At 39.7% G+C, this 12,424-nt stretch overlaps 1 long non-coding RNA gene across 2 annotated transcripts in view; it reads left to right on the forward strand.

Annotated features, from left to right (window-relative positions):
- Window positions 1-12,424, forward strand: part of LOC100986345 (uncharacterized) — a 447,106-nt gene that overhangs the window by 378,250 nt on the left and 56,432 nt on the right. The gene's annotated exons all lie outside the window — the stretch shown is intronic.

Raw genomic sequence — 12,424 nt, forward strand, 5'->3', positions numbered from 1 at the left:
AAGAAGCTGTTTGGCATTTGCTGGTATCTGTGAGACCTGCTGTGTTTGATTAGCCACTATTAGTTCATAGCTGTTGGACACACCAACCGACTTCCAAGATTGCCTCAATTATCAAGACACCTTGTCACCTTTCTGGTGAAGTTTTAACATCTTCACATAATCCCAATAGAGAGTGTGTGTTTTAAACTTGGTCTTATCTGGAAGACTAGTAAAAACATTGGGCACTTCCTCCTTAGGTGGTTAATGAAGTCCCCGGCAATTACAATAGAACAAATTACTTACAAATGGTTCCTATTTTTGTCAGTGCTAAAAATACTTTTTCATTTATATTTTCTTCCAGACTAATGTCCCTTTCCAAGGTGGAGAATTGAAAAAGAAAGGATCTGAATACCAACCTTATTAGACTAACAATGCAACATTTAGGAGGATAAATTAAAAATGCATGTATGAATTATAAATAATGTATAACCTCGCCATATAATATGGTGCGTCCACAAAAATGCTGCTCTTTTTTTTTCTTAGGGGGTAATTTTTTTTACTTGTGGATTTGTATTAAAGTCCCAAGTCCTGGCAGCTGGGATCGATGGGTAGAGTTTTTAATTGGAGCTCTCTGGTGATTATCTAGATTGGCACCTGCTGTCAATCAGCTTCTAAAGAAATTACTGAGCCAATGATTAGGCTGATCCTGGAGATGTTAGGCCCCTTGGGGGCAATGTTAAGGCTCCCAACCACAGGGGAACCGTTAAGAACAGTGGAGCTATAATTTTCCAAGTTGCCGGCTTACCTGGCAACATACATGCTCAACTTTCTGGCTGAGTGAACTCAGAAGGATGATATCCCAGCATACATTGGGTCCACATGATTTTATAAGCAAAACAATGCTGCAAGTCCCCTAACAACTTCCATTAGAGTAAAATGACAATACCCCATGTATGTGTGTGGAGCCCTTCACAGTTGTACATTATATAATTGAATCCCATTAATAAAATAACAATGTTGTGCTGGTCATTTCTGGAGAAAATATACCAAGTTCACAAAAATTTCCCCCCCTTGGTGTACATCATACTTTTTTAGAAACACTTTTTATAGAAATATTTTTTAGACTAACATTTTATAATTACTTAATCTTTTAAATTCAGGACCCACTAATTTAATTCAAGTAGGATTGGGCTAAATTTATTTTTTCCTCATCCTTGAATTGTGGCAAATAATGATAAAAAGTGTTCTATTGGTTAAAAAATTTGCTGCCATTTTCTTATAAAGTTAAATGTATGCCTAACATGTGACCTAACAATTCCACTCAGGTTTTTCCCCAGGGGAATGGAAATATGTGGAAATACACCCAAAGAAGTGTATGCAAACATTCATAGCAGCTTTATTTTTAATAGCTAAAAACTAGAAGTAATCCAAACATCCATCAGTAGGTGAGTGGATAAACAAACTGTGATATAGCCAAACAGTGGAATATTAGTCAGCAGCAAAACGAAATGAACTGCTGATACATGGGAATGAATCTCAAAAACATAATGCTGAGTGAAAGATGGCCAGACACAACAGATTATGTGCTGTATGGTTCTACTTCTGTGACGTTCTAGAACATGCAAAATTAATCTATAGTGACAGAAAGCAGATCGTTGGTTGCCTGGGGATGGAGGTGGGGTTATTGACTGGGCAAGACATTTTGAATATTTTGAGGTGATGGAAATGTTTTATTTGCGGATTGAGGTGATAATTATACGGGTATATACATTTGTCAAAACTCACAATCTGTACACTTAAAATTTAGGCATTTTATACTATGTAAGTTATAACAACAAATTAGATTTTTTAAAAAGTGACACCCTGTTACATATATCTTTATTAATAACAAAATTTCTCTATCTCTTGTATCTCTCCGTGCTTCTCTTGTTTCTGATGTTAATTTGTTTTTTAGCAATACTATTTCCAACATCCAAATGGTATTGGAAATCCCAGCTTGAGTTTGACAGATAACTTATAAAACAAGAAAAAAAAAGATTCAATCTTTCCACTCCAGGTCTAACAGGTCCCCAGATTCCATCTATTCCAACTCCTAAATGTTTATTTTGCCTTTATACTGCTGCCTCGCTCCACCTGCACTGCTTTAATTCAGCGTTCAATTATCTGTTCACTGGTCTTCCCTCCTCTGATTTGGTTTGAACAAGAGGATCCTTCATACTATCTTCCAGGTGCCAGAAAACAAAATGGTACCCAGAAGCCTTATGGCTGAGGGAAGGGCAGGAATGTTGGAGAAGAAGCAAGGCAGAGGGTGGAATTGAATAGGGGCTTTGGGAAAGCTTGATGAAGGTCTCCTATGCTTGCTCTGGGATTCTTAGGCCCAAGATATAGTTGTGAGTAAACTGGATTGTTCTCAATGCCATTGGTATTTTTCTATGTTCATTTCTTCAGTGTGTTAGTAAAGCCTTTTAGAAAGTATTGGCCCATTTCAAGTATGTTCAAGAGAAACAGGGCCATATGTGCTGGTGGCCACAGAAATCAAAAGCAGAGAACTTCAAGGAGGACAGGAGACTTGGAAGGGTAGAACTAAAGCTCAAAGATGCAGCCCAGTCAGCTCCTAGCATCCAACCACCCTTCATAATTTTCTCCCAAGTCACTGCTTTTCTGCCTGACCCAAAGAGGATTCTACCCCGTGTGTATTAAGGGAGTGATTTTCTTTGTGTTTGTATCCTCACATTTTTCTCTGCCAGAGAGTTGGTGATAGTGAATGGTCACCTGGAAGGATAAAGGTGACAATTTTAGGCCAGCTTAGTTCATTGTAAAAGGTCTCTAAGAGCCTTTCACCTCTCTGAAAGTGCCTTTTATCAAGACTCCAGATAGGATAGCCTCCAGTGAGAGATTTCCCATCGATTACACACTTGTCAGGGGAAGCACAGGGCCAGCTTAGAGATTTCCATCTTAAACTTTCAAAGGAAGCTGCTTGCTAAAGGTTCTGGAGCTGGAGGAGCCACTAAAAATCAAACAAGTAAGCAGAAACCAAGTTTGACTTTTGGCCCTAGGGGTTGGAGAGATGGAGATGAAAGCTGACAGGCTCCTGCGTGACAGGGCCTCTGTGGAGCCCAAGAGGGTGACTCACAAATCTGAGTGGCACTTCCTCTCCGTGAGTCATCCTGTGAGCAAAGCCTGAACACCCCTGCCCAGCCCCTCAGTGTGAACTCTCCTGGCCTGCTGACCCGGATATTTGCAGGCGGGCCCTGCTACCCTCAACACAGGACACATCCTTGAGGGGTACAGCCTCACTCTCAAAGACAACCAAGGCCTCAGCCCAGCAGATACTTGCTATGGCTAAAAAAGCAGGGAACATTTTATCATAGGGGGGCCATGGGGATGAACTCTGTTCCTAGGTTATCTTGTAGTCCTGGATCTGCTGTTGACAAACTGAGTGAACTTGAACTTCAGTACGTCACTTAGTCTTAGTGTTTGGGGGCCAGAGTTTCCCAAACTATAAAATAAAAAGAGTACATTGTTTTGTGGAAGAGAGGATATGTACACAGCCATGATGTTAGACATTGACAATAATTTGTGGGGAGTGCAGATCAAGCGTAGGTTAATAACACAGAGAGGAAGTGATATTTGAACCGGGTCTTGAAAGAGCAAAGAATTTTCCATTCAGGCAAGAGAGAAGAATATTTCATGCTAGGCAATATATTCCTAAAGCACTGAAGGCAGAAGAGGCAGGGGAGAGATAACGAAGCCAGTATGTGGGAGGAGCAGTGGATTCAAGAGCATGAGAGAGGGAGAGAAGCATAGAGGTGTTTTACATGCAGGATCAGTAGGTGATGTCCACTGTGGGAACGCACTTCCCGCATTCTACAGAGGATGGCCTGCTGGCTCCTGGGTTGGGTGACTGGGCACCTGATGATTTAATTAAATAAAACACCCAAAGCAGAAGGGGGGGTGGAAATGATGAATCGAATTTCTGACCTATTGAAATGGAAGCATCCATGTTCAACCAACTGACGTGTCCATCAGCTGAATAAACCAGTCTCATGCCCAGAGGAGTGCTTGAAGCTAGAAACACAGATCTGGTGTCATCAGCTGACATTGCTCTAGATCGTTTCGAAGTTCTTTTTTAATTCAAAGTCAAAGGATTTGTGATTCTAAATTTTGTAAAAGGAAAAATTCAAAAATAAATATTTTTCTCTTCTCATTCTAATGAGACACTTAGTATGTTATCCCCTGCTTCTCTTTCAGTAATGTTTATGTGTCACCATAGGGTGTTTGCAGGATTTATGCTACCAAATTTTGTTTTATTGAGTTTTTGTTGGCTATTCATAGTGGTATTTTAGTCATCATAGAATGGCCTCAGCCCAGAGAATTAAACAGTAGACTGACATCAATGAATCCTTAAAAAAGGCTTTGGAAAAGACTCTTAGCTATTCTCATCAATGATCAGTGGCTCCCCATTTTGTGTAGAATAAAGTTCAAGCTCTTCAGTTTGACATTTGTTTCTGATCATTAGCCATGCCATGAGCAGTCCTATGGAGAGGCCTGTGTGGTGAGAAACTGAGGCCTCCAGCCATCAGGCACATGAGTGAGCATGGATACAGGTTCTGCAGCCTAGTCAAGCCTTAGATGATGCAGCCCTGGCCGACACCTTATCTGCAGCCCCGTGAGAGGCCCAGAGCCAGAAGCACCTAACTAAGCCACTCTTGGATTCCTGACCCTCAGAAACTGTACGATAAATGTTTGTTGTTTTAAATTTCTAAAAGTTTTTGGGTCATTTGTTAAGCTAAGATCAGGAGAAGGAGAAAATTGCTTTTCTGATAATACTGTATGTGGAAAATGGGCCAGGAAAGGCTGAACATGATTTCAGTATTTTGGAGCTCTCTGCAAGGTGCTGAAAGGAGGGGACGGGGGTCTGGTTCCGACTCTTCTGCCTGTTCACTGAGTGGCCTTGAAAACATCATATCTCCTGTTATTTTCTGTTTGGGCCTCCGTTTCCTTATTTTTAAATGGCGATGGGAGTGTTAGTGCCAGTCTCCAGTCTAAAACCTTTACTTATGTGCAATAGTTAATAGTTGGCAAATGTTTTTATATACTGTGGTCAGGATTTGGAGACAACAAAAAATAGTTCCCCAAATTTCAAACTAAGGAAAATAAAATTGGCTTTTGGGAGTCAAACTTCAAAGTTAGTACATATGGCTTAGGACAGAGACACACCAAATTACCTTAAAGCTGTGTTTATGGGGGCTTCTGACAGGCTACAAGCTAAACCAAAAATGTAATTACTTTCTTCTTACCAGTGAATGATTGGAAATACCATGAATGCTCATTTTTTAATGCACAAAAAGCTCTTTGGAGACTTTCTGGAACAAAGTAAATACTTAAGAGATGTTATTTATTATTGTATTTATTTATAGCTAAGGGAAACAGAAAATGAATAAGTTGGTCATTGAAAGATATTATGATCTGATATTTATAAAAAAAGGAGCCAGGGTTTATTAAGAACTCTAACTTGGTGTTCTAATAAGAAGTCTAGCTGCTACACACAGTACTGAGCAGCATGGCAAATGTCCAACACCGCACAGAAAACAAAGAGTTGGAATTCCCAAGATGCTTAGGCAGGATGTGTTGTTATCAGTGCATCATCATAGCTGTCATGAATTGGATCTGACTTTCAATTGCTGTTATTCTTTAATTAATTAAAGCACTTTGTAAAATTATATACAGGTCTTATCCTTATAGATACCCTTTGGGGGTAATTGCTGAATTGTTATGATTTGAATACTATGTTGTTCCTCTCTCATTTTGATCACAATATTCTTTATCTGCTGGGAAGTGGAAAGGGGTAGAGTGGGTGATTTTGTGTGATTTTTACTCTATTCAATGAGCCATGGTAAAACTTTTGAAAATTATTGACTTAACGGCCCTGTGGGGCCAGCCTTGACCATTGTGTGATTAAATATATGAACCTAGCTGAAGCAAAAAATGTGCCAATCAGCAGCCTGCCAGCAATGGGAGCCAGCAGGAGTAGGAGAATCATAGGGACTTACACTATTATTGGCCATCTATTGCTCTCCATGGACAAGAGAGCCTTGGTCAACAGCCCTAATGGGAAGGGTATACTGAATGTGAAGATGCACACAAGGGATTGTGTCCAACAGACTTAGAACATCCCTGTTTTCTCGGCAAATTCATCCTTATTGTTGAAGAATGTATCCTCTCAACACTTGACCACTAAACATTAGATCCTTCTGACTAACCCCCTGCTGTGGTCTGAATGTTTGTATTCTCTCAAAATTTATATACTAAAACTCAGTTCTCAGTGTGATAGTATTAAGGGGTGGAGCCTTTGGGAGATGATTAAGTCATATGAGTGGAGAGCCCATGAATGGCGTTTGTGCCCTTACAAGAGGCTAAAGAGACCAGAGTTCTCCACTTCCGCCTTGTGAGGACACAATGAAAACACAGCCAACTAGGAACCACAAAGCAGGTCCTCACCACACTGAATCTGCCAGTGCCCTGTGACTCAATCTTAGACTTCCCAGCCTCCAGAACTGTGAGAAATAAACTTCTGTTTTTTAGAAACCAGCCAGTCTATGGCATTTTGTTATAGCAGCCTCAGTGGACTGACATTCCTCCTTGGCCTGATTCCACATTCATCACATGATATTCTAATTATGACATGACTTTTCATATATGTCTATATGATGTTGGTCACAGAGGTGTCAAGTATTTTAATCAATCTGTCTAGATAATGAACATGTTGACTTTCTAGGTTTATATCCTTGTCCAAAGTCAACATTGCCATTCTCCTTGATATAACCCTACCCTTCTAATTTGTCTCCCAGCTTCCACTCTTGCTCCCTCCATTTCAGTGTTGTATTGGCCTCTAAAAAGATTATTTTTCTATGTGTGTTTATTAAAACACTATCTCATTTGACCATCACAGCAAATGCAAAAGGTCTTATTATCTCCATAAATGTATGAAGAAGTTGAGAATTATAAATAGTAAATGACTAAAACAATTAATAAGTTGTAGAATTGGGACTCACACACAAGTGAAGTAGGTTGTTTTTGTTACTGGTTTGGTGCATTTAATGATCACCTATTACATAGGTTTGTTTGTCCTAAACAAATAGTAACAGCATGTTCATGTACTTAATCTTTATTCTATTGTTGCTACAGATGAGAAAATTGAGGCCCAGAGATGTCAGGTGAATTGTTCAAATTTACCCTGCAAGTAACAGAGTTCAAATTTATACACTAGATTTTTTTACCAGTACATTTTTGGAAGATATTATTATTCATATATATATTATTTATTTATTTATTTATTTATTTATTTTTTGAGACAGAGTCTTGCTCTGTCACCCAGGCTGGAGTGCAGTGGCATGATCTCGGCTCACTGCAACCGTTGCCTCCCAGGGTCCAGCAATTCTCCTGCCTCAGCCTCCCAAGTAGCTGGGATTATAGGCATGTGCCACTATACCTGGCTTTTTTTTTTTTTTTGTAGTAGAGACGGGGGTTTCACCATGCTGGCCAGGCTGGTCTCAAACTCCTGACCTTGTGATCTGCCTGCCTTGGCCTCCCAAAGTGCTGGGACTACAGGCATGAGCCACCACCCCCGGCCAATATATTTTTATTTTTAAGGCCTACTATAAACATTCCATTTCTATTTGTAAACATGTTGACAATTTTTAAAATTTTAATTTTATGTTTAACTTTTCAAAATCCCAATTTGGTTTCCATTAAAATTTGTGTATGTGTGTGCGTGTGTGTGTGGATGTTTTCTATTGTTGACATAATAAATTACCACAAACTTAGTGACTTAAAAAACACAAATTTAGTATTTTTGAATTCTTTAGGTCAGAATTCCAACACCAATCTCATGAGGCTGAAATGAAGGTGTTGTCAGGGCTACATTTCTTTCTGGGGACAGTAGTGGGAAATCCATTTATTTGCCTTTTTCAGATCTAGCCATCAATTGCTTCCCTTGGCTTGTGGCCCCTTCTATCTTCAAAGCCAGCAGCAGAAAACAGAATCCATCTCACACAACCATCTCTTTGGCTTTCTGCAGACAAGAACAGTTCTCTGCTTTTAAGGATGCATGTAATTAGATTAGGCCCACATGAATAATCCAGTATAATCCACCCATTTCAAGGTCCTTCACCTTAGTCATACCTGTCAAGGTCTCTTTTGCCATGTAAGGTACCATATTTCCCAGGTTCTAAAAGTTAGGAAGTGGACATCTTTGAGGGCCATTATTCTGCCTATATACATATGCAGAATTATGTATATTATATATATATAAAAAAAGATTATATAGTACATAATCTAGATAATCTGATAATCTAGATAATCTGATTATATAGTACATAATCTAGTAACGTTGTTATGTTACTAGATTATGTACTATATAATCTACATGTTTTGTATATATATAATTCATGTGTTATCTATAGTGTTATAAAAATACTATATAATTTATGCATTTTGAAATTTCTGTTTATATGTATATACACTGTGTGCTTAGATATATATATGATATGTGAAATACCTAGAAGTCTTTTTCACAGTTGTTTTTTCTGATTCTTATTTCTCCACCCTTTGCTCCACACTCAGTGACATAGGTAGAATTGGCTATTTTCATCTTTTCACTTTTTTACTTGAGTCTACTTTAATTGAAGTGATTATAGCAGTCAGAGATGCTAAGTTATAAGCATTGGCAAACATCCACCTTCCACGCCTTAAAACTACAAAAGCCCTCATTTTACTCATACTCCATGTCAGTCATAGGGTGACTGCAGGGCTCTGCTCTGTGCTGTTCTTACACAGGGACCACAGGGCAGGGAAAATCCAGCTCCATCATCCACAAACACCAAGATAGAAGGAAAGTGGTGGATTGTGTGCTCATTCTTGAAGCCCCACTTCCAGGCCCATTTCATTAACCAAAGCACATCACTTGGCATCACCTAAGTTCAACAGCACATTGAATATTTATGGACAGTCCTAGTGACTCCCTTTAAAATGCACAAACATCCTTTAAAAAGTCCATGTCCTTTAACATAGAACTACAAGATTATGAAAAAAAAAAAAAGTCTTTACCCCAGAGGGCTACTGCTCTACCTCAAGTAGCAAGCACTTTAAATTGTATAGTGATTTCTTCTGAATTTACCCTCCAATTTTGAAATAAAAGGTATAGTTCTTTTCTTCCATTTTAGATACCATCTATTAGATTCCTGTTAAGGAAGTTTTGACTTACTTCTCTTCCTCACTGCCTCTCCATTCACACCCTTCTTCTCCCATCTTCCTAACATAATCACATTACAATATTTGGTTAGATCATTATTTAGTGTTTACAATGTCATGATCCTATAAACTACACTTACAGCTGAGCTATAGAGTGTACTATGGTTTCATTTCCTTTCTTGTACATTTTTTCTTAGAGTTGGTAAGTGCCTCTTTTTAGAAATTTGCATAGTTCTCTGTGTATTTATCATTAATTTTTTCCCAAGTTCTCTGACCAAGCTGTAAAACTCCTATTAAAACATTCAGACACGCTGAATCCTTCATTAGTTCCATTCTGTTCTTCAAAACATCTCTCCTCAGCCCTCAGTCCCCCTGCTCCAAGTAGGATGGGTCATTCTTTAGGCTTATTTACATCTAGAATTCCTGTGCCTTGAAAACTGTGAGTTACAAATCAAGAGAGAAGAAAAGACTAAATGACTTCTGAAGTCCCTGGTCCCTGCTCTGAAATTTGAGGACAAAGACGAAATGTTATGAGAAGCCTACATAGGTTCCAAGAACTGACTCTGGACCAGTGTCCTATGGCCAACACTGCCCATCACTGCAGCCTGGTCACTGGATTCTGGGTCCTCCTCTGTACAGCTCAGGTTTACATTCCTTACCTTGACTTTTGTCTCTGCTGCTTTTTACATCTTGATCATCCTCCGATCTCCATTGTCCTGAAGCCAATAATAAGAGACAAGGGGAAAGGGCCAGCCTGTTTTGTGGGGGTTCCTAAACTCCTGAACTCCAGCCCTAGAAGCATCCTCATGGTTTTGTTTCCCCTGTGTCCCATCAGAAAGGAAATTATTAGACTACTCAATAAGTAGAAAATCCAAGTCATAGAGAAAAGCAGTGTGAAAGATAATATCTTGTTATGCTCTTATCTAGGAACTGATTGAATTCCTGAAAGCTCTTGAGGTGCCCCTGCTGGCAGCTGTGGCTGAGGGTTCAAAGCAGAGAAACAGAGCATGTGGGGAAATTTTTTTGCTGCACGATTTTCTTCTCACACCTGGAGATGGAGTGAAATTTGCAAGGGGAGTGGAATGGGAATATACATATTGCAATGATGATGGTAATGCTTTTATACCTGGTGGACAGATGAGATTTGGTTTGGTTGTAGAAGGATAAAGCAGAGAGGACAATCAAAATGATTTTGAGAAACTGATGAAATCCAGACTGCTGCAGTTCTGTTTGTGTGAAGAGTGTGTTAAATAAACCTAAGTGATTTTATGCCTGCTTAGTCTAACACCAAGGAAATGACATTATTTTTCTCCTCTCCTTTTCTGTTATGTGGTAACATAACTGAAGATTGGACTAGAAAAGACATTCCTGGGGCTTTCTCTGAAAATAATGACCCCACCCAGTGACAGGACAAGGATTGATGCTAGGAATTAACCACTTGTAAATGGAAATTAATACTCTAATTAGCAAGATAGGAAAATCCATCTTATTGTAAATAGTGCTACTTATAGATTGTGATATTCCTCCAGGGATTACCAGGTTATTTAAAAGGAATAAATCAAGAACTACATTCAGACCCATGAAGAAAGAGCAGCAGAAATATTCATAGCAGGCATATGCTAAAAACTGGCAATATTTTCACCAAGGTTGTAAAACAATGGATAAAGTCAATTTTTAAAAAGATACACATTTGTGATTTTTAACACTTCTTAGATGGAAAGTGTTTTCAGATTGGCTCTTGAATATTAACATTGTCACCTAGACAGCTTTCTAGCAAACAGACTTAAGACATTGGATAAAAAGATTAGTCTCACAAAAAAATGAGCAGATGAATACTGCATTTCAAATAAAAGTGAGGGTCTCCAAGGATTAAATATAAACATTCGATAAACCTGCAGCTCTGATGAAAATCTATTTAACAGCCTGGCATTTCTATAGCTGTTTAAAATGTGGAACCTGCTTTCACATCCATTAACTCATTTGTTTCTCAAAAGAGAACAGATGAGGAAATGGAGTCCAGAAAGATTAAAACTCACACAGCCTCCCAGGTATTAAGGGGCTGTATTTAATGTTAACCTCCCTTGACCTGGAGTTAAAATGCAGCCATACTTCTCTAGACAGCCCCATGAATGAACATAGAGAGGACATTCCAGCCACAGTAGGGTTGTGACTTCTTTTTGAGTTCAAGAATGAATCCATGCAAGCCAATTAGAAAAATGGCTCCCATTCCCTTCATGTGTATGAATGTAAGGATAGCAGAATTTCATCCTATTATTCCCATTATAACACTCAAGTGTGACAGATTGATTAGGGCTCTGGTAGTGACAGTGCACATCACAATCTGCCTTGAATCAAGACTCTTCATGTAAACATCTTCCCTTCTGGACCACAGGAGCCAAAGACCAGCAACAAGGTCTTTAATATTTTGTCTCCATCCTGTGCCCTTCCCAGTGCCCAGCACAAAGGAGCTGCTTCATTAGCATGTGTGGTGCTTGAAATAAGCCACAGAACAGACACTTTGCAGTGCGCCAATTGAGTTAAATTGTGGACCTGCAGACTGGAAGTAGTCACAGCCCCTTAGAGGGTTAGCGATGTCAGATTGTTCCCTTTTCAATCATATAAGCTGGTTCTTGTTTTTTTGCACAGTTTTATCCCGTTTGGGGGGATGAAGTCAATCATGAGTGACCCCCTACTTTCACACAGAGTGAAAATGTGTGTGAAAATCAAGTCATAAACTCATACTCTAAAAGGAGTTGTTTCCAGGTTTCTGTTTTCCAACACTTTAAATCCCCTATCAGAAATACCAGGCCCTCTGGCTGGGCTAGGGGAATTCTGCAAACCCCAATAAGCGATTATCCATGTGATGTTATGGTCCCTACCCCAGCTATGGACCACACCCTAGCTCACACCCCTACCCAGGCTTTCACGGAGGGCCTGAGAGGTGGCTGGAAAATCAGGGATTGGGGTACAGTGAGAGGTGGCTGGGGAATCGGGGATTGAGGTACGGTGAGAGGTGGCTGGAAATTGGGGATGGGGTACAGTGAGAGGTGGCTGGGGAATCGGGGGTGGGGGCACAGTGAGAGGTGGCTGGGGAATCGGGGATTGGGGCGCAATGAGAGGTGGCTGGGAAATCGGGGATTGGGGTGCAGTGAGAGATGGCTGGAGAATCAGGGATTGGGGCGCAGTGAGAGGT

This window comes from Pan paniscus, chromosome 11, assembly GCF_029289425.2.
Source record: "Pan paniscus chromosome 11, NHGRI_mPanPan1-v2.0_pri, whole genome shotgun sequence".
NCBI classification, from domain to species: Eukaryota; Metazoa; Chordata; class Mammalia; order Primates; family Hominidae; genus Pan; species Pan paniscus.